The sequence below is a fragment of the Macaca nemestrina genome, chromosome 5 (genome assembly GCF_043159975.1).
Source record: "Macaca nemestrina isolate mMacNem1 chromosome 5, mMacNem.hap1, whole genome shotgun sequence".
NCBI lineage: Eukaryota > Metazoa > Chordata > Mammalia > Primates > Cercopithecidae > Macaca > Macaca nemestrina.
In genome coordinates this window covers 97,628,159-97,652,753 of record NC_092129.1, presented here as the reverse complement: position 1 = coordinate 97,652,753, position 24,595 = coordinate 97,628,159, and the positions used below count along the sequence as shown (strand labels likewise).

The following is a 24,595-nucleotide window of genomic DNA, read 5'->3' as shown; positions in this document are numbered from 1 at the left end:
CATAAGTACACTTCATAGCTTCCCTAACATTAAAAAAAAAAAAAAGAAGAAGGCAGCAAACTAAAAAATCCACCATTCTGAGACCACTTTTTCCTAATCTAGAGAGACTGGTGGCAATCCTTTTCCAATCATGATAAATGCTATTACCCAAGCATTTACACCATCTTAAAGTACAAAAGGCCTTCTAGGATGTAGATACTACATTTTGTGCTGGAACAATAGTTTCTACTCTTCAAAACATTATGTTTTAATAAAAGAAACCAAAAAAATCAAGATCTAAGTAGACAAGCAGAAGCACTAGTGCACTCAGGTTCGATGAGTGGACCAGGGAAGAATTAATCTGCCAGTATGCTTCTTTCTCATGTGTTTTCCTTCTGTTTTAATAGTATGTTTGAATTGATGCCATATGAATACACTTTGTAACTTATGGTTACAAAGTTGGCTGAATAGATTAGATTTTCCTGAACCAGGTAGGAGGTTCCAGAGAGGGAAGGGCTGGGGGAAGGAGGGATAAAGGCAGCCTTTTCCAATCTTCAAGAGCTCTCTTTTCCATGCCACAGTGTGAAACTATCTTTTTCAAATTAGTTTTTTGCATCACTAGGTCCAGGAGAGCTTCTGCAGCCAGCTTAGCTCCCCTCAGTTGCCTAGTTACCTCACTGACCGTTGTCCCAAGAGTAACAGGCCTACTCTCCAAGATGACACCTGAACTTCAGAAAATGTATTTCTGTTTGCCAGCTGAGGTCTGATCCTACTAGATACTGTCCCACACCTTCTGTTTCCCTCTCCTCCTTCCCCTGACTAAGTGGCTATTGCCTAATGCCAGATCTCAGCTTTGACCATGGTGGCACCAGCTCCAGCCTTTGGTCTTTAGGGCTGGTGCCAGGCCTTCAGGTAGTTCCTTAGTGCTGGTGCGTTCTGAAATCTGTCACCACGCTGGCCTCTCAGCTCCCTGCCCCCAGTGCTGTTTCACCTCTCTGCTGGGTTTCAATCACTTTAAGCAGCACTTTGGGGTTTGCAGACTTTTTTTTTTTTTGCCTTCTAAAAATGGTGTTTATGCTGTTTCTTAATTTATTTTTATTTTCTCTGTTGTTGTACATGCTTTCCAGTAAGAAAAGGGGTTTCTGAATCTGAACTATAAGTTACAGATTGTGACAATACTACCATGCAGGCAAAAGCCTTCCTCTGAGAGAAAAGGGGAATCTGAAAGGTAGCTAGACCACAGATTTCACTTCTTCAAAACATATAATATTATTCATATTCACTTAGGGAATGACTTGCCAATGTCTGTGACCTCTAGAGGAAGGAAGATGAAATCATCTTAAAATATTATGAGGATTGGCCGGGTGCGGTGGCTCACACCTGTAATCCCAGCAATTTGGGAGGCCGAGGTGGGCAGATCATGAGGTCAGGAGCTCGAGATCAGCCTGACCAACATGGTGAAACCCTGCCTCTAAAAATACAAAAATTAGCCAGGCGTGGTAGCACACGCCTGTAATCCCAGTTACTGAGGAGGCTGAGGCAGGAGAATCGCTTGAACCCGGGAGGTGGAGGTTACAGTGCGCCAAGATTGCGCCACTGTATTCCAGCCTGGATGACAGAGTGAGACTCAGTCTTTAAAAAAAAAAAAAAAAAAGAGGATTAAGAAGAGAATCTTATGCTGGAACACTAACAGCTCTCAAACTGGACCGAGGCTGAGTGAGAGAAGAATACAAAGAAGGAAAATGTGGCCAAAACAGGTACAACATCTGAACTCCTTCTAGAACACAAGCTAAAGCTGCAGTTATCCAATATATAATTGTAATGTTTAAGATCATACAGATCAGTGCTGTTTAATAGTGCTATCTAGAAATGCAAGCACATATATCATTTTAAATTTCCTAGTAGTCATATTTTAAAAAGATGAATTTTAATAATACATTTTATTTAACCATATGTTCTAAAACATTATTTCAACATAGCAATACATATCAGTTATTAGTGAGATATTTTACATTCTTTCTTTTTGCATCGAGTCTTCAAAATGTGGTGTGTTATTTTATACTTACAGCACATCTCACTGCAGTCTAGCCACATTTCAAGTGCTCAACAGCTATACATCATTAGTGGCTACCATATTGGAAAGTACAAACAGAATTAAGAAACTATTTTAACTATATCTTTCAGTCGGCTTGCCATTTCTCTATTATATGTTTCCCTCATTCAGCCTTGTACTGTTACTAAAATGAGCATATACAAAGAAGTTATGCTAGACACTGTAAACAATATATTGTTTGTATATAAACAAATGCAATTGAAATTGCTTAATGATTCTTTGAAAGATTTTGTTTTTCTCTTAGCAAGGCTAAACATATTTTTTGAAATGTATGTATAATTATCAATTTGTTAAGCAAGTTACTCTACGAAGTCAATACAGAAATGAACTTGGGAGTTGGGCGCAGTAGAGTGCACCTATAGTCCCAGCTACTCCGGAAGCTGAGCCTGGAGGATCCCTGGGCAACATAGCAAGTTCCCATCTCTCAAACAAACAAACAAACAAAAAAAGTGAATTTCTACTCAACCAGTGTGCAGACCACATCTGGACTTCCAAAAGGGTTTGATCTAAAATTGCAAGGATTTATCATACATATGTATTTAAATACACTATATGTTGTTTAGAGGTTAAGACAACTGCCTTTATCTGCCTAAAATCCTAAGTAGGTTCTTAAAAGAAATCATGACTAACGGACTTATTATACCAAAGAAAGGGAACAAAATATAAACAATTTTAAAATGATATCTGCATTAAAATGGTTATTAGACATTAGATTTTAATTGTCCTTCAGATCTTTTCCAAGCATGATATTTAAAACTCTTCTCTTTTTAAAATGCTGCCTTGCAACCACATCAACCTAATGGTGAAGCACAACCTGTTCGTAACTACTGGTAAATAGACTTCTAGACAGCAAATGATCCCTGAAAGGCCACATTTCCATTGAATAATAAGACCACAGTACTTTGTACTATCCTATTGTACAAATGCAAGGAGCATAACAAAATGACATCAGTGAAAAGAAAATTTTATAGAAAAAAGATAAATGCTGTCTTTTTGTATGAGGTAAGAAAAAAATTATATAGCTTTCCAAACGCTCAAAACTGTAAACCAAGAAACATATTTCACAGTGACTTTTTTAAAGTTAGACTATCCTTAGTAAATTGTTTTTGGCTTAAAATTAAAAGGCCAGATATTACTAATGGACTTAAATGTTTTCTTGAGTGGAACTGAAAATCCTTTCCAATTCACAATACATTTTCAACTATAAACCATTTTACTTGTTTCCTTCATTTCTAATTTCAATTGAACAGAAAATCTAGTCTTGTTCTTAAATAATCTCTAGAGACAAGTTTAATCTTTCAACATCCAGTCTTTGAATATTTTGTACAAATAAACCCAAACTACTAATATTTCATTCAAAATAAAAAGCTTCACTTTTAAGTTGTAGTGCTGACATCTAGAAATCTGCTTTTCAATAATGATCTGTCAACAGTACATACTTAGTTATTCATTTATAAATTTTCTCATAATTACATCCTCCAATTATTTAGGAACACCTAAAGACACCTTGCCAAGAATTAGATACTCCTGAAGAGCTTAGTTCCAATCTTGACAATTTATATAATCCAGTCTGTTTGCTCAAACGTACATTGCATATTCTAAGAAATATAGTTAGTAACTACAACACGTATTATTAGTTCCATATTAATAAAAGCGTGCTTAACCAAACTAACCTTGGTGTAGTACTTTACAGTTATACAGACTCCCTTTACATTTGTATACCTCATTTAATCTATATAACAATTCCATGCAATTCTTAGTGGGTCTTAGACTATCAATCTACTTTGGATAATATTAACTTGCTACATCTTAAATTAATAGGTTTGAGGTAACATGTTCACGCCCACTTGCAGAGAGTCAGCCTTTACCACTGAGAAGTTTAAGAATTTTTAGCAACTGCAAATATATGAACATAGCAGTCATATTGATAAATACATACATGAATAAACTATCAAATGGACAGGCGGTAAGGAGCATTCGTTAGTTCACTCATTCATCCATTTACTCATTTTTTGATTTTTTGAGCACCTACTGTGTGGTAGGCACTGTTACAGTTGGACTGGATATCTAAATGGCATTTATTAGAAGGGAATTTATATTTAGAAGTAATTGAGAAATGATAATCTATTCTTACCATGAGAAATTAAAAGAATACTGGGAAAACAATCTAACTAGTGAATACACTATTAATAGAAAGTAAAACTAAAAATGAATCTATAATTTGATAGTCTAAAGAGAAGCAAGCTGGAATAAAAACAAAATCAACATATCCACACTAATGGACCAGATATCAGAAAGGGGTCGCATGTTGATCTTTTCTTTAGGGGGATAAATTTAATCTAAAATATGTACTTGAGAATAGGCAAAGTGTAAAGCACTTTATTACACTCTGTGAGGATCAAGTAAACAGCTCATATAATACAAGGCAAAATAAAATAAATGCTAATAATCAAATAATATGGGACTTCAAACATAGGAATAATTAATTTGGACTTGGGATATAAAATGTATAATAAATAGGTTGTGTTGTTTTTTAAAAATACGGTCCCACTCTGTCCTTCAGACTGGAATGCAGTGGTGTGATCATAGCTCACTGCAGCTTTGAATTCCTGGACTCAAGTGATCCTCCCACCTCAGTCTTCCAAGTAGCTAGGGCGACAGGCACATATCACCATGACCAGACAATTTTCTGGTTATTTTTTGTAGAGATACGGTCTCACCATGTTACCCACCAGGCTGGCCTCAAATTCCTGTCCTCATGTGATCCTCCTACCTTGGCCTCCCAAAATGCTAGGACTGTAAGCGCAAGGCGGTGTGCCTGATAATACTTTAGTTTTATTATAGGCATTCCTAATCTTAGATAACTGAGCAATGGTCTCTAATTTTAAACTTCTTTAGTATCACTTCAAACTGAGTCATTTTAAAGAAAATACTCAATGTGAAAAACAGAAGCCGCTGTCTGAAAAAGCAATACATTATGACCCAGCTTTACCTGATGTTGACTTGAATTTTAATAGAGTGCATAAAGAGAATCTCAGGAATAGGAGAAAGTGTGAAAAGGAAGAAGCACAAAGGAAATCTCCATGATGATGCTACAATACAAATGAATTGCAGTGTCAGGATGCTAACTCTCAAAGACAATCCTGCAAATGTGCTTCCATAATCAATATATTTAGCAGACTAAGAGGTGTATCTAGAATTTAGGCCCTTAATTTTGAGTAACTTTTTCCCAACATGAAACAAACTACTCTAAAAAGAAACTATATCTATATGTTATGTGTTCCCCAAGTCATGTGTTGAAACCCTAACCCTCAAAGAGATGGTATGAGGTGGTGGGACCTTTGGGACGCAATTAAGTCAGGAGGGTAGAATCCTCATGATGGGATTAATGCCTTCATATGAGACTCAGTAACACTTGCTTCCTTTCTCTCTGCCATGTGAGGATACAACAAGAAGGCCGCCATATGGAAACCAGGAAGAGGGCTTCACCAGAACCTGACCATGCTGGCACCCTAATTTTGGACTTCCCATCCTCTAAAACCAGGGAAAGTAGATATCCGTTGTTTAAGTTACCTAGTCTACGGTATTCTTATTATAGCAGACCAATCTGACACCGTATTTAGATAAATATTTAAATACATTTAAACTAATGGGGAAGGCAAAGATGAAAATTAAATAAGCCTGTTCCCAAATTCCAATTATTTCACACAACAGTATTCTTTCATGTGGTAGCATCGATAGTTTATAAACCTATCCCAAATTTTCAGTGTCTTATATTGTGTATGTATAATGTATGAAGTGCAAATATAGAATATATCTAATGAAAAGTATATGTACTATATTTATGTTTGCTATGTACATATCACATTTTTCTTTACATTGTAAAAAATTAAACTGAATTGTTTATTTTCAAATAACTACCATATTTCTTAATAAGAATATTTTTTAAAAAATTATCATCTTGTATTACGGGCTTTCTATTATACTACATATGAAAGAGGACATATGATAATGATTTAACATTCTTGATGCATCAGACTGAAAATTAGATATTTACAGACCATGTCTATAACAAAATTCTAATTGGATAATTTCCCCCTTGTTCTCATTGTGAAAGATAAATAAATTTAATTTGGTTACTGGCACGGTCTATGGGGCTAAGCACAGGATGGTGGTTAAAGAAAACATTTAGAGTTCCAATCTTGGTCTGTTGTTCCACTTCTAATCTCAACTCACTGAATGCTCTTGGATAAGTCATAAACTAAATGACTTTTCTTGATTTCCTCATCTGTAAAATGGAAATAACTGTCTTACCTCCCGAAGATACACTACTTAGATTAATTAATAACTGGGTAAAATACTGTGAAACAGAAAGTGATGAAAGTGTTCCATGAAATTATAACTTAAAATTAAGTCATTATTGAAACTGACTTTTTAAAAAGTATGTTGCTTGCATGGTTTGTCTCCTCAGTCATCGTCCACAGGACTCTGAGAGGCCGTGGGAATATGAAGCAAGACATGAAGCCAAGTTTGATCTCCAACATTGTGTAAAGGGACTGTACATCATGGGACACAGCCCTAGCTAACCTAAGCCTAGATAAAGCCTGGGAAGAGTGACTCAAGCTGAAAGTAAAAGTACTTTTAAAAATGTACACTGAACACTCCAATTGCATTTGTGAAAAGATCACCTGACTCATTTGAATCTTTATCTTTCAGGGTGTGGGACAGCCCCAAAATAAGTGAGAACTTACGGTTTAGAATAGAAAGCCTCCACTGGCTCCACAAAGGATCTATAGTTTAGTAATACAACACCAGGCTCATTTAATCTACAGCACTAGAAGAATTAAAAGATAAATGATCATCCAAAATGAATTTCATGTAACAATCCTAAAAGACTGAGGTTATTGTTCAATATAAAACTTTTTATCTTTCCTCCTCTAAATTATAAATTGTTTACTAAAAGATGTAGAAATTGTTGATTTGAAAATTAATTTGGTAGAACTGCTTTAGGTGTTTATTTTACTTACCTATTCCTTTCTCAAATCACAAAGATCTTAGATGGATACAAACATCTCAAGAAATATGCACCTATTCTTTATTTCAATTCAACAAGTAATTAGTGAGCAAACACAGTGTCAACTGTTCTAAGGTTATGCATAATATAACTTTTGTAAATTAAATTCTATGTTCCTGCAAAACTTCTGTTTTCAGAAGATGGAGAGAAGGTGGCAGTCTGACAAGGGAGCTCAGGATCCAAGGAACAAAACGATGGGTTTTCTTTTTGTCTCATGTATTTGTTTCTTTGTTTGTTTGTTCGGTTCGTTGATTGGTTTCATGTATTTTCTTTTTGTCTCATGTATTTCAAACTGGGTACTGGAGACGCCAACAACCCAAAAACACCAATGGGAGGAGACCCAGGAAAAAAAAAAAAAGCCCCAAGAAAAGCATGCCCTCTCTATCCAGGAAGCAGGCCAGCCTAGCAAGACAGAAGCTTTTCAACAAGAACCACTCCACTCTAGCTAAACACCACAGAAAAAAACAGCAGCCCACCCCCAACCCTACCAGCAAAGGCCAAGTGGTGAAGCTAGACATCCATCCTCTGTAGGTTGTAAAAAGAAGTCCCAACCTTCTGCTGGGGTAGGAACAGAGAAGGTTGAGTGGGGGAGCCACCCACAAAGATATCAGTGAAGACCAAGGGGAGACCATTCAACTTCATTCCTAGGTTAATTATCTTCAATAGTAGCTCCTACTGAATCAATCTGGTCAGGAGGCAAAGAGTAGGGAAAGAATAGAGTGTATTACAGAAATTCACAAGAAAGTGCTAACTCACCATTTAAGTACTGTTTATAGCCAGGTGTGGTGGCTCATGCCTGTAATCTTAGCACTTCGGGAGGCAGGCAGATTACTTGGGGCCAGGAGTTCCAGACCAGCCTAGCCAACATGGGGAAACCTCACCTCTACTAAAAATACAAAAATTAGCCGGGTGTAGTGGCACATGCCTGTAATCCTAGCTACTTGGGAGGCTAAGGCACGTGAATCACTTGAACCCAGGAGGTGGAGGTTATAGTGAGCCGAGATTGTGCCACTGTACTCCGGCCTAGGCAACAGAGTGAGACTGTCTCCCCACCCCCGAAAAAAGAAAAAAAAAGTACTGTTTATAGAGCTCCTATTGTTATAAGGCACTAGGCTGGAGAAATAGAAGGAAAGATATATTAATAGATGGAGGCTGACAAAAACTTAAAAAAATAAAGTGGTGTCTAGTGATCTTTTAATTCAAGTCTATGATTTGCCCTAATGACAAGACTATATCATAAAAATGAGTTCATATAAGAAAAAAATGGGTTATAACAAAAGGAAAATACTTTAAAGAGGTTTGGAGCCCCTAATTTTCTAATTTATTTTAATCCTTATTTATATTTATATTATTTTATCATTATTCCTAATCAGACTGAAGTTGCAACATTTCTGTACATGCTTAAAGTCACATAGAAATATATACTGCCAACTCTTTGTGCTATCTTCCAATTAGGAAAAAATTAAATGAACCACAGTGAAGAAGTAGATTATATGAGGAAAACCTTTAAAAATTAGTGGAAGAAGTTCAACATACGCAAATCAATAAATGTAATCCAGCATATAAACAGAATCAAAGACAAAAACCACATGATTATCTCAATAGATGCAGAAAAGGCCTTTGACAAAATTCAACAGCCCTTCATGCTATAAACTCTCAATAAATTCGGTATTGATGGAATGTATCTCAAAATAGTAAGACCGATGTATGACAAACCCACAGCCGATGTCATACTGAATGGGCAAAAACTGGAAGCATTCCCTTTGAAAACTGGCACAAGACAGGGACGCCCTCTCTCACCACTCCTATTCAACATAGTGTTGGAAGTTCTGGCTAGGGCAATCAGGCAGGAGAAAGAAATAAAGGGTGTTCAATTAGGAAAAGAAGAAGTCAAATTGTCCCTGTTTGCAGATGACATGATTGTATATTTAGAAAACCCCATCATCTCAGCCCAAAATCTCCTTAAGCTGATAAGCAACTTCAGCAAAGTCTCAGGATACAAAATTAATGTGCAAAAATCACAAGCATTCTTATACACCAATAACAGACAAACAGAGAGCCAAATCATGAGTGAACTCCCATTCGCAATTGCTTCAAAGAGAATAAAATACATAGGAATCCAACTTACAAGGGATGTGAAGGACCTCTTCAAGAAGAACTACAAACCACTGCTCAGTGAAATAAGAGGATACAAACAAATGGAAAAACATACCATCCTCATAGATAGGAAGAATCAATATTGTGAAAATGGCCATATTGCCCAAGGTAATTTATAGATTCAATGCCATCCCCATTAAGCTACCAATGAGTTTCTTCACAGAATTGGAAAACACTGCTTTAAAGTTCATATGGAACCAAAAAGAGCCCACATTGCCAAGACAATCTTAAATCCTAAGCCAAAAGAACAAAGCTGGAGGCATCATGCTACCTGACTTCAAACTATACTACAAGGCTACAGTAACCAAAACAGCATGGTACTGGTACCAAAACAGAAATATGGACCCATGGGCAGAACAGAACCCTCAGAAATAATATTACACATCTACAGCCATCTGATCTTTGACAAACCTGACAAAAACAAGAAATGGGGAAAGGATTCCCTATTTAATAAATGGTGCTGGGAAAACTGACTACCCATAAGTAGAAAGCTGAAACTGGATCCTTTCCCTACACCTTATATGAAAATTAATTCAAGATGGATTAGAGACTCAAATGTTAGACCTAAAACCATAAAAACCCTAGAAGAAAACCTAGGTAATACCATTCAGGACATAGGCATAGGCAAGGACTTCATGTCTAAAACACCAAAAGCAACGGCAACAAAGCCAAAATTGACAAATGGGACCTAATTAAACTAAAGAGTTTCTGCACAGCAAAGAAACTACCATCAGAGTAAACAGGCAACCTACAGAATGGGAGAAAATTTTTGCAATCTACTATCTGACAAAGGGCTAATATCCAGAAACTACAAAGAATTCAAACAAATTTACAAGAAAAAAACAAACCCCATCAAAAAGTGGGCAAAGGATATGAACAGACATTTCTCAAAAGAAGACATTCATACAGCCAACAGAACATGAAAAAATGCTCATCATCACCGGCTATCAGAGAAATGCAAATCAAAACCACAATGAGATACCATATCACACCAGTTAGAATGGCAATCATTAAAAAGTCAGGAAACAGGTGCTGGAGAGGATGTGGAGAAATAGGAACACTTTTACACTGTTGGTGGGACTGTAAACTAGTTCAACCACTGTGGAAAACAGTGTGGCAATTCCTCAAGGATCTAGAACTAGAAATACTATTTGACCCAGCCATCCCATTACTGGGTATATACCCAAAGGAATATAAATCATGCTGCTATAAAGACACATGCACACGTATGTTTAACGCGGCACTATTCACAATAGCAAAGACTTGGAATCTACCCAAATGTCCATCAGTGACAGACTGGATTAAGAAAATGTGGCACATATACACCACAGAATACTATGCAGCCATAAAAAAGGATGAGTTCGTGTCCTTTGTAGGGACATGGATGCAGCTGGAAACCATCATTCTCAGCAAACTATCACAAGAACAGAAAATCAAACACTGCATGTTCTCACTCATAGGTGGGAATTCAACAAAGAAATCACTTGGACACAGGAAGGGGAACATCACAAGCCGGGGCCTATTGTGGGGAGGGGTAGCGGGGAGGGACAGCATTAGGAGATATACCTAATGTAAATACGAGTTAATGGGTGCAGCACAGCAACATGGCACATGTATACATATGTAACAAACCTGCACGTTATGCACATGTACCCTGGAACTTAAAGTATAATAATAATAAAAAAAAAATTAGTGGAAGAGAGGATACAGAGTATGTCCAAAACCAGATGTTTAGTTGATACATTTCTTTTAAAATATATGTTCACAAATCTCATTGCAGCAGAAGGCTATCCCTTTTCATAGTATAAAAATGGTTAAAAGCAATGATATATATTTAGAGTTATAGAAAATAAGCATCTAAATAAAGCAGTTACAAGCCTAATGCACAAGTTATTTGGATAAGAAAATGGGCATTAAGAAAATAGCAGACTTGAGATTTAGGTTCACTAGGACCACTTAGTGCAAGTGTATTATTGGCAAATTCAATAGACTTAGAGAGGTCATCATGGTTGGCCTTCTTCAATCCCTCCGCCTAGAATACTGCAATCTATCAATAAATGCTTACTGAATGAAGGAATGCCACATTTGACATTTGGCTTTCCCTTCACTTGGCTTCCATGAAACTTTTCTGACTGCCTTGAAAATCACAGGCTATCACTTGGAATTCAGTTATCTGCTATTCTTAAACAAATGTGGAGTTTTTTATTCCTTCTGCGGTTCAACTCAGACACTGCAACTTTGAACTGAAATAAATGATTCATTCTCTAGTCTAAATGTATTCAACTGGTTACTGAGAAAATTTCAGATTTATACTGCTTCTTCCAACTTGATTATAGTACTTTAATACCTGCATTCCAAATGTTAAACTACCTGTAATCCTTTACATTTGTAATAAAAACAAAAACTTTACATATTTATTATTGCAACTTCCAGTGTTTACTCTGTGAAACTTATGAAGAGATTGCATTTTTACCTCGTACATTTATTCAGCTTGGCTAAAGAACTCAATTTAAATTTTATCTATATTAAAAAGCCTCTGAGGCCGGGCACGGTGGCTCACGCCTGTAATCCCAGCACTTTGGGAGGCCGAGGTGGGCAGATCACAAGGTCAGGAGATCGAGACCATCCTGGCCAACATGGTGAAACCCCGTCTCTACTAAAAAAAAAAAATACAAAAATTAGCCGGGCCTGGTGGCAAACGCCTGTAGTCCCAGCTACTGGGGAGGCTGAGGCAGGAGGATGGCATGAACCCAGGAGGCAGAGCTTGCAGTGAGCCGAGATCGCGCCACTGCACTCCAGCCTGGGAGACAGAGAGAGACTCCGTCTCAAAAAAAAAAAAAAAAGCCTCTGAAATCCAAGGACACTTGCTTTTCAATTTGCATTTAAAAGATGTGTATTTAACAAAATGTTTTATTTCTTTCAAAAGAATTTAATTTGAAGTTCTCAGGGTACTTGTACCAAAGTACGTATTATCATAAAAATAGGTAAAAAATTCAAAGATAACCTAGCAGAATTCCTTGTCATCTTTCTTACTTTACATATAAAGAAACAAAAAGCCATTCGTGTTTACTGGTTCACCTGTCAGTCCATCTACTCATTTCATCATTCAAGAAGTGCTGAGCATCTCCAGGCTGGCATCTGGTGCAGAGTAAAGAATAAAAAGACATCCCTACTTTGTGGTTAGTGGTTTAGAGGAGAACTAAAACCTTGGTTGAGCTCAACTCCTAGTCTAACATGTTTCCATTGCATTGGTTATAATGAGAATTCAATTACAAAGCATTCATTCTCGAATGGTGCATGCTACTAATATTTAATGGTGCCATTAATTAGATAGAATATCCCAAGTAAAAAAGTTAAACGTTTCCACTACCTATTAAAGATTTTGGGCATTATCAATATGTTACAGTTCCTATGAGATAAAATTATTAAATCTATACTTTTCAGATTTCAAGACCTTCAGATATTTTTTTCTGTCCCACCTAAACTTTACAATGATAACAAATTTCTATAGTCTTCAGCCTTTTTTCATTTTCTAGCCACAATCCCTTTACCCTCACCTAAACACCACAATATACACGTCAGCCTCTAATTTTTCATACAAGTTATACCACCTCTCTGGGAACATTCTCCTGAGTTTAGTGTTCTCATCCAAACCGTGGACTTAATCAGAAAGAACGACAAGAAACTTATCCTCCCAATCATCCTTAATAACCTAGTACTTATTATTGTTTCATTAAATTTGATCCCTAAAGCTCCAGAGATGTTAATTGCCCAGGTTGTGAATATGGTATTTGCTATGCCATTAATGAAATTATAATTTCAAAAAAAGAATTTTTCTGATCACTTTTAAAGAAAAATACTATCGAACGGATTAGGAATCTGGTCTACCGCTTATGCAAATATAAAAGTACTATTTATAAGGAAAAAAAGGTAAATCTGGGTATATGATGAGTAGTTAACATTCATTAAGGGTTAAGGCACGTTTTAGTTGAGAAAAGCTTCTGTAGTGGTAAAAACTGTTGTATTTTTTCATTAAGTAATTAAAGAGGTGATCATTAGGAAATACAGAACAGATATATACAAATTTTAAGAACACAGACTTTGGTTTTCAGCTACAACATGTAATACAGCTTGCAAGTCATCATTCCCACCCTAAAAAAAGAAAAAAGGCTAAACAAACCAAAAATATATGACTTTTCTAAGACTCATCAGAGAATTCAGATCACAGGGCAAACTGTTACCCTAAAATCTAGAGACACAGGAGAAAAGAAAGAATCATAGCCAAGCACAGCACAGATCAGCATATCTTGAACAAAAGCTGCTGGAGTCATAAAACGGTAAGAACACTTGCATGATAATTTTGACAAATTACTGGAAGTGAGTATGGATTATTTGGTATTAAAAAACTGCTGTTGACCTAGTCTTAGGGCAACCTTAATACTTTGATGGGCTTTATTTCTAGGTTTTTGACAAGGTTCTCACATTACAGATCCAAGAAAAATCCCCTCACATATAGGAGAGTGGGAGAAGAAAAGTAACTATAGTCATGACCCTCATAACAATGTTTGGAACAATGATACATGGTTATCAAAGGTGGTCCCATGAGATTATAATGAAGCTGAAAAATTCGTATCATCTAGTGACATCATAATATCATAGTGCAATGTATTATTCATGTTTGTGGTAATGCTGGTGTAAAACAAACCTACTGTGCTGCCAGTTGTATAAAAGTACAGCATGTATAATTATGTACAGTACATAACACTTGATAGTAATGAAAATGTTACTAGTTTATGTATTTACAATAGTGTATTTTTATTGTTATTTTAGAGTGTATTCCTTCTACTTATTTAACAGCAACAACAAAAAGTTAACTTAGAGATTAACACATGCAGGTCCTTCAGGAGGTATTCCAGAACATGGCATTGTTATCACAGATGACAGTTTCATGCATGTTACTGGCCCTGAAGACCTCTGAGCCAGACACGATGTGGAGGTGAAAAACAGTGAAACTGATTATCCTGACCCTATATTGCCTAGGCTAATGTATGTGGAGTTCTGATAAGGAAGCAACAATGAGGAAGGGGCCCCAGGTAGGAAAGAGCAATGAACAATTCTTCTGACAGATGGCTAATCACAAACAACCTGAGAACTCAATGACCCATGTAGCCCCCTCAGCACAGCCCTACGAAACTTCCCTACAGCCCCTGTCACTTTGCAGACAGCCCCTTCTCTGCTGTGCTGCCCACTGCAACTTTGCAACATTATTTTCACTTTCTCTAATAAATCTACCTTTCTACCTATAATTGTCTTGATAAATTCCTTTACCACCTGTGTCACCGGCCCAAGATAGTCACTACCTACAACATCTTAGTTTTTAACTAAACGGTAAAATTAAAAAATTAAAAACATTAAAAATTAAAAATTTTGAAAGTATAAAAAAGCTTATAGAATAAGGATATCAAGACAGAAAATTTTTTACATAGTTGTACAATGTGTTTAGGTTTTGTTTTTTGTTTTTTGAGACAGAGTCTCGTTCTGTCACCCAGGCTGGAGTGCAGTGGTGCAATCTGGGCTCACTGCAACCTCCGCCTCCCAGGTTCAAGTGATTCTCCTGTCTCAGCCTCCCCAGTAGCTGGGATTACAGGCATGCCCCACCACGCCTGGCTAATTTTTGTATTTTTAGTAGAGATGGGATTTCACCATGTTGGCCAAGCTGGTCTCAAACTCCCAGCCTCAGGTGATCCGCCTGCCTCAGCCTCCCAAAGTGATGAGATTACAGGCGTGAGCCACCGAGCCCAGCCGTGTTTGGATTTTAACCTAACTCTTTTTACAAAAGAGTCAAAAGGTTAAAAAAAAAATCCTAAAAGTTTGTAAAGTAAAAAAGTTATAGTGAGCTAAGGTTAATTTATTGTTAAAGAAAAGAAAATTTTTAAATAAATTTAGTGTAGCTGAAGTGTGCAGTGTTTATAAAATCTACAGCATTATGCAGTAATGTCATAGGTCTTCACACTCACTCACCACTCACTCACTTACCCAGAGCAACTTCCAGTCCTGCAAGTTCTATTAGGTGCCTGATACAGGTGTACCATTTTAAAAAATCTTTTGTACCTTATTTTTACTGTACAATTTCTTGTTTAGATATGTTATAATATGTAAATACAATTGTGTTACGATTGCCTACAATATTTAGTATAGTAACATGCTGTACACATTTGTAGCCTAGGAGCAACTGGCTATGCCATATAGCCTAGGTGTATGGTAGGTAATACCATCTAGGACGATGATCCCCAACCTTTCTGGCACCAGGCACTGGTTTCATGGAAGAAAATTTTTCCACAGACAGGGGAAGGGGGAGATGATTTTGAGATGAAACACTTCCACCTCAGATCATCAGGAATTAGATTCTCATAAGGAGCACGTGACCTAGATCCCTCACATGTGCAGTTCATAATAGGGTTCGTGCTCTTTTGAGAATTGCTAGATACGAGTTCTAAATTTCTTTTCAAAGAATCAATATGTCAGTATGTTCAATTCCTTGTCTTCTACTTTTAAACTTAACTTCCTCGTAAAGCAACCTTTTTCGATTACCTGCTCTACCCTGACTCATTCCAATTACCTACTCCACCCTGGCTCATTCCAATTACCTGCTCCACCCTGACTAATTCCCACTACCTGCTCTGTCATAACCATTTTTCCCGCCAAACCACTCACCCTGTCACTCTCTTTAAATTAGCCAATCGGAATTACTTTAGCCTTGTGCCCTCTAACCCTAGCCAATAGGGGAAGGACAGAGCAACAGCGGCCACGTGCATCAGGGATAAGAACCCCTTTCCCTCCCTTGCCCAAGTGTGCGTTCACCATTGCTCCATGTGTAAGGGCATACCCTTCTATAGAAGTACCTTGCCTTGCTGACAACTAAAATTTCATATTCTAGTGCTATTTGTTTTGTGGCACCAAAACTTAATTATAACAATTTGGGGGCTCGACTGGGATTATATTCCCTTCCAGGGCGGTCTCTGGTTCTCTCTCACGAGGAAGCATGACCCGCCCACTTGTGGCAGCCTCGGGGATGAGAAATCAGGACCCACTCAGTGTGAAGAATAACCAAAGCTCTCAGCAACGTGGAAAGAAACAGCCAGGAACCTAGCTTAAAGGATCCTCATATACTGCGGAGATGACTCTGTGTACACACCAAGGAAGGAGAAGCCGCTGGAGACAGTGAAGTATTTCCTTGGTGGTTGGGACTAAGGAAAAAGCTGCAGGGTGGTAAAGCATTCCTTGGTTAGGACATACCAAGGAGAGAGAAACCGCAGAGGCGGTAAAGCATTCCTTATAGTAGGGACTAGGGAAAGAAAGCCATGGGGGGTGGTGAAGTATTCCTCAGTTGGGATGTCTTGCAGGCTAAAAAGAGGTGAGAGATCTCCATTGAGGAGGGGGATGAACCTCAGAAAGAGGTGAGACATCTCCATGATAGGGGGTTGAACCTCAGAAAGAGGTGAGAAATTCCCATGAGTGGGGGTAGAACCTCACACAAACCTCTGGTAGTAAGAAAAATATTCAGAACCCCCTTTCCTTTCTTCTCAGGAAAAGAAAGAGTAGCTCCACTCCCGCCAGTCCCTCCCCTAGGGGAAGGGGAAGGAGACGGGAGAACAGTAGCGTAAGTGGCTGGCAGAGGCAGGGACCAGCTAAGAGGAAAGAGAAACTGGGAGAGGAAGTCAGAGAGAAAGAGAGAGAAAGAGACAGAGTCAGAGAGAGAGAGAGAGAGAGACGCAGAGAGAGAAAGACAAAGAGGGAATCAGAGAGAGAGAGAGAGAGAGAGACAGAGAGTCAAAGAGAGACAGAGAAAGAGAGAGATAGAAGTAGTAAGGAGAAAAGAGTGTGTCCTATTCCTTTAAAACTCAGGGTAAATTTAAAACCTATAATTAATAATTGAAGGTCTTCTCTGTGACCCTATAACACTCCAATACCACTTTGCTGTCAGTGTAAACAAGGACGTAGCCCAAAAGCACTGAGGCCACTGACAACCCATAGCCTTCCTAACCAAAAAATCCTTAACCCAGTAACCCACGGATGGCCTAAATGCATTCAGTCTGTACCAGCAACTGCTTTGCTAACAGAAGAAAGCAGAAAAATATCTTTTAGAGGAAACCTCATTGTTAGCACACCTCATCAGGTCAGAACTATACTAAGTCAAAAAAAAAAGAAAGCAAAAATGTAGCTTACTGACTCAAGAACTTTAAAGTAAGAGGCTATTCCATTAGAAAAAGGTGATTTAGCGGCCGGGCGCGGTGGCTCAAGCCTGTAATCCCAGCACTTTGGGAGGCCGAGGCGGGCGGATCACAAGGTCAGGAGATCGAGACCACAGTGAAACCCCGTCTCTACTAAAAATACAAAAAAATTAGCCAGGCGCGGTGGCGGGCGCCTGTAGTCCCAGCTACTCAGGAGGCTGAGGCAGGAGAATGGCGGGAACCCGGGAGGCGGAGCTTGCAGTGAGCCGAGATCGCGCCACTGCACTCCAGCCTGGGCAACAGCGTGAGACTCTGTCTCCAAAAAAAAAAAAAAAAAAAAAGAAAAAGGTGATTTAACATTAACCACTGAAAATTCCCTTAACCCAGCAGGTTTCCTAACAGGGGATCTAAATCTTAATTAACACAAATTATGGAATAAGATAGTGATTTTAAAGTAATAACAATATGTCAAGAACTCTAAGGGATAGACAGTATGCAAGAACAAATGGGTAATGTCAGTAGAGAGATGGAAACTCTAAGAATGAATGAAAAGAAAATATAGAACAATAAAAAATAAACAAACTGGACTTCATAGAAAAATTTTAAGATGTATTCATCAAAAGATACCATCGACAGAGCAAAAGGCAACCTACCGATAGAAAAAAAAATTGCAAATCATATATCCAATAAAGGTTTAACATCAAGAATACAGCTGACCTTTGAACAATGTTAGGGGCACTGACCTCCCATGCAGTTGAAAATCCACATGTAACTTTTGATTCCCCCAAAACTTAACTACTAATAGCCTACTGTTGACCAGAAGCCTTACCAATAACATAATCAATTAACATATATTTTGTGTATGTATTATACACTATATTCTTAAAATAAAGTAAGCTAAAGAAAAGAAAGTTATAAAAATCACAAGGAAGAGAACATATATATATTTAGTATTCACTAAGTGGAAATGAGTCATCATAAAGGTCTTCATCCTCATCATCTTCATGTCCAGTACGCTGAGGAGGTGGAAGAAGAGGAGGGGTTGATCTTGCTATCTGAGGGGTGGCAGAAGCAGGAGAAAATCCAAATCTAAGTAGACTCACACAGTTCAAACTGGTGTTGCTCAAGGATCAACTGTATAGAGACATTTAAAACTCAACAACAACAAAAACCTGATCCAAAAATAGACAAAGGAGGTAAATAAACATTTCTCCAAAAAAGACATATAAATTGTCAAGAAGCATAGAAAAGTGTTCAAAATCACTAACCATTATAGAAATGCAAATCCAACCTACAATGAGATCTCAGTTTACACCCATTAGGATGGCTATTATCAAAGAACAGAAAACAATATTGGCAAGGATATGGAGAAATTAGAACCCTTGGGCACTGCTGCTGGGAATGTACAATAGTACAGCCACTGTAAAAAACAGTATGGCAGTTCCTTAAAAAATTAAAAATAGAATTGGCTTATGATCCAGATTCCACTTCTGGGTATTTACTCAAAATAACTGAAAACTCTGTCTTAAAGACATATTTGTAAACCCATGTCCATAATAACATTATTCACAGTAGCTAAAATGTGGGAGCAGCCTGAGTGTGCACTGACAAATGAATAAGTAAAATGTGGTATATACATATAATGGAATATTACTTGGCCTTAAAAAGGAAGGAAATTCTGACATATACTACATCACGAATGAACCTTGAGGATATTATGCTAAATGAAATAAGCCAATTCAAAATCACAGATGGAAAGTAGAAAGCCAGGGGCTGGAGGAGGAAGCAATGGGAAGTCAATGTTTAATGGGTTACAGAGTTTCAGTTTCACAGGATAAAGAAAGTTCTAGAGATGGATGGTTGTGATGGTTGCATAATATTATGAATGTATTTACTACTACTGAATTGTACACTTAAAAATGATTAAGATACTAAATTTTATGGTTTTTATATTTTACCACACTAACAAAAAAATGAAGGAAGGAAGGAAATACAGTAAGTCAAATTCACTGCAAGAGAAATTAAGAATGCCTTTGATAGGCTCATCAGTAGGTTGAAAACAGCTGAAGAAAGAATCTGTGAGCTTGAGTATATGTCAATAGAAATTTCTCAAACTTGTCAGGGTGTGGCGGCTCACACCTATAATCCCAGCACTTTGGAAGGCCAAGCTGGGTGGATGGCTTGAGCTCAGGAGTTTGAGATCAGCCTGAGCAACGTGGCAAAACCCCATCTCTACAAAAAATACAAAAATCAGCCAGGTATGGTGGCGCATGCCTGTAGTCCCAGCTACTTGGAAGTCTGAGGTGGAAGAATTGCTTGAGCCCAGGAGATTGAGGGTGCAGTGAACCGAGCTTGTGCCACTGCAGCCTGAGCAACAGAGAGAGACCCTGTCTTCACCCCCTATCCCCCTCAAAAAAAAGAAAAAAGAAATGACCCAAATGCAAAAAACAAAAAACAAAACAAAACAAAAAAGAATAGCATATCCAAGAACTGTGGGATGATTTTAAAAGGTTTAAAAAGGTAACTAAAATACCAAAAGGAGAAGAAAAATGACTGAAGCAGAAGAAATATAAGTAATAATGGCCAATAATTTTCCAAAATTAATGATAAATTTCAAACTACAGATCCAGGAAGCTAAAAAAGAAAAAAAAATCACCACGCAAGATAAAAACTGAAAAAAATCTAAACATAGGCACATTATATTTAAACTACAGAAAATCAAAGACAAAGAGAAAACCTTAAAGAGAACCAAAGGAAAAACTCCCCTCACCTACAGAGGGTAAGAGTACATAACAAGAATCACATCAGACTTGTCAGAATCATGCAAACAAGAAGACAGTGTCTTAAAATTTAAAGCATTGAAAGAAAAAAAAAACCAACAACCTTGAATTCTGTATCCAGCAAAATTAACCTTCAAAAGGACAAAAATTTTCTCAGACAAAAACTGAAGAAATTCCTTACCAGAAGACTTGTCCTGAAAAACGTTATTAAAAAGAAGTTCTTAACAGAGAGAGAAAAAAAAGATACAGGTCAGAAACTCAAATCTACATAATGAAACAGAGTGTTAAAGAAGGAATAAATGACAGTAATATAAAATATTTTGCTTTTCTTTTTCTTAATCAGAAATAAATAACTGTCTATTCAAAGTAATAACAGTGATAATGTATGGGGCAATTACAGCATATAGTTCAGTGAAATAAATTACAATAATGTTATAAGGGATGAAAGGGAGGAACTGAGATACTCTGTTATAAGGCACAAGCACTACCCACAAAGCACTGTAGTGTTATTAGAAAGCAGATATAGATTAGTTGTAAATGTATATTGCAAACCCTAGGACAACCACTTTTAAAAAAAACTGAAGAGAAGTATAATTTATATATTAAGAGAAGAGAGAAAATGGAATAATATAAAATGTTCAATTTCAACCAGAGATGTCAGAAAAAGAGATTTTAAAAATGAAAAGAACAAGTACAACAAATAAAAAACAGATACAAACATGGTTGATATTAATCCAATGATATCAAAATTCACTTCAACTCTCAAGGACCTAAAAATATTGATTAAAAAACGAAGACTGCCAGAGAAATTTTTTTTAAAAAAGACCCAACTAATATTTTCTATAAGAAACCCATTTTAGACATAAAGATGCAGGTAAGCGAAAAGAGATGGAGAAATACGTACCAAGTTAACACTAACTAAAAGAAGGTTGGAGTACAGATGGTCCCTGACTTAACAATAGTTGAACTGACAATTTTTCAACTTTATGGTGATGTAAAAGCAATATGCATTCAGCAGAAAGTATACTTTGAGTACCTATACAACCATTCTGTGTTTCACTTTCAGTACAGTATTCAATAAATTACATGAAATAGTCAACACATTATAAAACAAGCTTTGTGTTAGATGATTTTGACCATAGGCTAATGTAAGTGCTCTGAATACATTTAAGGCAGGCTAGGCTAAGCTGTGGTGGTTACATAGGTTAGGTGTATTAAATGCATTTTTGACTTAACAATATTTTCAACTTACAATAAGTATATTGGGAAGTAACCCCACCATAAGTCAAGGAGCATCTGTATTTATTAATTTCAAATGAAGTAGACTTCAGAATAGTAAATAACCAAGGATAAAATGGAGTATTACATAATGATAAAGGGGTCAATTCTCCAAGAAGACATAACAATCCTTAACATGCATATGCCTAAAAATAGAACATCAAAATATATGAGGCAAAAACTAATGGAATTAAAAGAGAAGCAAATCCACTATTATGTAGCTAGAAACTTTAACATCCCCTTTTTAGTACCTGATAGATCTAACAGGCAGGAAAGCAGTAAAAATGTTGTTGAGTTGATAAACAACACTAATCGACTGAATTTAGCTGATATTTATAGAATAATTCATCCAACAATAGCAGAATAAATATTTTTCTCAAACTCACATGGAACATTCTAAAAGAGAGGCACATTCTGGGCCATAAAATACACCATAACAAATATAATGTTTTTTTCAGATGATAATGGAATTCAACTAGAAATCAGTAATAGAAAGATGCTGGAAAATCCCAGAATATTTGGAGATTAAACAACTTACTTCAGAATAACACAAGTGTAAAAAAAAGAAGAAGGACGAAAGAAAAAGCAGGCAAGAAAAATGTTAAAATATTTTGAACTAAATCAAAACGAAAATACAAGCTTGCCAAAACTTGTGGGATGCAGTGAAAGCAGTGATTTCAGGGAAATGTACAGCATTGAAGGCATTTATTTGAAAAGATCTAAAACCAGTAACTAGTTTCTATTTTTGAAAATTCTGGAGAATGAGCAATTTAACCTTAAAGCACTCAGAAAAAAAGAAATAATAAAAATTAGAGCAGAAATCAATGAACTTGAAAACAGGAAATCAACAGAGAATATCAATAAAATCAAAGCCTTGGTTATTTGAAAAGATTTTTAAAATTGATCAATCTCTAGCCAGAGTAACCAAGAAGAAAAAAAGAAGGCATACATTTACCAATACCATAAGTGAAAGAAGGGACATCACTATTAATCACATGGATATTAAAAGGATAATAAAAAAACACTAAGAACACTCTATGCTCACAAATTTGATAATTTAGATAAAGTGGATCAATTCCTTGAAAGGCACAAGCTACCAAAAGTCACAGAAGGAGAAAGATAATCTAACAAGGACAATATTTATTTTAAAAATTAAACCTATAATTATTAACCTTTCCAAAAATAAAGCACTAGGCCCAGATGTTTTCACTGGGTGCATTATACAATCATTTAAGAAATGACATCAATTTTCTATAATCTGTTTCAGAAAATAGAAATAGACAGAATACTTCCTAACTCATTCTATGAGAACATTACCTTAACACCAAAATCAGATAAACATGATAAAACAAAACTACAGATGAGTGTCTCTCAAGGACACTGTCATAAACTGATTGTGTGCAATGCAGAACTTGTAGTCAATGAAATTGGATATTCACTCAGGAGAATGATACCTAACTTCTTTAATACTTCATTTAGGTATCTCTACCATTTAGGAGGAGATACCTAAACAAAGTATTGAGAAGCTTGGTTACTCCTTATGGCTTATAGTAAAATGCAAGAGAAAGAGAAATAAAGCTGTTGTTAGGCAAAAAAGAACCAGAACTTAAAGATGTGGCAAATTCTCAGTCTGTTCATATTTTAAAAGATGAGAGCTTTCTGAGGAGAACACCAAGGCTGTGGCTGTACTATCACTCAGTAAAGAGACTATGAAATTATCTGAGCAGATACACTGCCAGTGTGAACTGTAAAGGACTGAATGAAGGAAGTCAGCCTTCATGGATTCTATAAGATGGAAACATACAACCATCAGTGTGTGAACATGCATTATCCTTCAAGAAAATGTAACAACACCAAATGTGATTTAGAAATCATCAGAGAGCTGCCATTCTCACCACAGTCTCAAAGGGCAAGGATGATTTCAATCCTTCATGATTTCAACAAGCTAGGTTATTGCTACGCAGGAGCCTTGGGGACAAATCACCCCACAGAGCCTTGGAGGCAGGAGTCTATGGAGGTGGGGCTGCCATCTCAGTGGATCCAGTTGTTCTGAAAGGCAGAGCATGAAATCAAAGAGATTATTTTCAAACCTTAAGATCTAATGGAATTTCCTCAATAGGTTTTAGACTTGTTTGGGACATAACACCCCTTTCTTCCTTCTGATTTCTCCTTCTTAGATGAGATCAGGCACGTTCAGCGTGGTATGGCCATAGACTGATTTTTCCTTCCTAGAATGGGAATGTTTATCCTGTGCCTGTACCACTACCATATTTTAGTAGTACTTGCTAGTTTTACAGATTCATAGCTAGAAAGAATTTTGCCTCAGGATGAATCATACCATGAGTCTTACCCCTTTCCACTTTAGATGATATTTAGATGAGACTTTGAACTTCAGGGTTGATGCTGGAATGAACTAAGACTTGGGATAAAATGAATGTATTTTTCATGTGAGAAGGATATCAATTGAGGGAAGGGAGGCAGGGCTGAAATGTTTGTCCCCGCTCCCCAAATTCATATGTTGAAGCCCTAACCTCCATAGCTATATTTGAAAATATGGCCTCATAGGAAGTAATTAAAGGTAAATGAGGTCACAAGGGTGGGGTCCTGATACAATAGGATTAGAGGTCTTATAAGAAAAGACAGCACAGAGTGTTTACCTCCTCCCCTTGGGCCATGTGAATACACAGTAAGAAGACAGCATCTGCAACTCAAGGGCAGAACCCTTGCCAAACACCAACCCTGCTGTAATCTTGAAATTTCAGTCTCTAGAAGTATAAGAAAATAGACTTCTGTTGTTTAAGGCACCCAGTCTACGGTATTTTGTTATGGTAGCTCAAGGAGACTAAGACAAACATAAATGCAAATATCCTCAACAAATTATTACCAACACTAAATCCACCAATGTATAGAAAGAATTGTACAGTACCCTAAAAAGGGTAGAGTGTAACTTTTCAGTGTTTGAGTGTAGGCTTCACATAGTGAC

At 36.9% G+C, this 24,595-nt stretch overlaps 1 protein-coding gene and 1 non-coding gene across 5 annotated transcripts in view; both read right to left on the bottom strand.

Moving 5' to 3' along the window:
- Positions 1–24,595, bottom strand: part of LOC105496354 (RNA guanylyltransferase and 5'-phosphatase) — a 334,421-nt gene that overhangs the window by 89,245 nt on the left and 220,581 nt on the right. The gene's annotated exons all lie outside the window — the stretch shown is intronic.
- Positions 6,534–6,719, bottom strand: LOC112429356 (small nucleolar RNA SNORA73 family). The gene has a single exon (XR_003021548.1). It is a non-coding gene; the product is annotated as a small nucleolar RNA SNORA73 family (small nucleolar RNA).